Genomic DNA, 724 nt, shown 5'->3' with positions numbered 1-724 from the left:
GGGGCATGAAGGGGACGAGGAGTCCGGGTGGGGCGCGGGGTACACGCGGGGGACTCGGGGTGGGTGGTTTAGGGGGGTCCGTGAGGTGCGGGAGATCTGAGGGGGCTCGGGGGGTCTGGGAGGGCTGGGGAGGGGACACCGGGATGTCCCGACGGGGGCACAGCGTGAACGGGCTCAGGGATGCAGCGGCACCGGCAGGGGGGGGGTGTTTGCCCCGGCAGTTCGGGGTACCGGGACACTTTGGGGTGCCGGGGTTCAGGAAGGGTTGGGGTGCTGGGGTGTCGCTGGGGTACCAGCGTGGCACAGTTTGGGGTGTCGCGCTGCTGTTGCTGCTGATATTTGGGGTGTCCGGTGCTGGAGTGCTGGCATGGTTGAAGTGCTGGCAGTTTGAGGTGTCGAGTCCCGGGGTGCTGACAGTTTGGGATGCTGCAGTTTGGGGTGCCGGGGTGCTGCACTTTGGGTTGCCGAGGTGCTGGCAGTTTGGGATGCTGCAGTTTGGGGTGGAGGGGTGCTGCAGTTTCGGGTGCCGCAGTTTCGGGTCCCGAGGTGCTGGCAGTTTGGGGTGCCGAGGTGCTGCACTTTGGGGTGCCCGGGTGCTGACAGTTTGGGGTACCGAGGTGCTGGCACTTTGAGGTGTTGCAGTTTGGAGTACCGAGGTGCTGGCACTTCGGGGAGCCAGCGGAGCAGCCCGCAGCCCCACCCGGCGCAGACGGAGGCACGCTAC

Source organism: Geospiza fortis, unplaced genomic scaffold, assembly GCF_000277835.1.
Source record: "Geospiza fortis unplaced genomic scaffold, GeoFor_1.0 scaffold1695, whole genome shotgun sequence".
Lineage (NCBI taxonomy): Eukaryota > Metazoa > Chordata > Aves > Passeriformes > Thraupidae > Geospiza > Geospiza fortis.
This window is presented reverse-complemented; position numbering follows the sequence as displayed.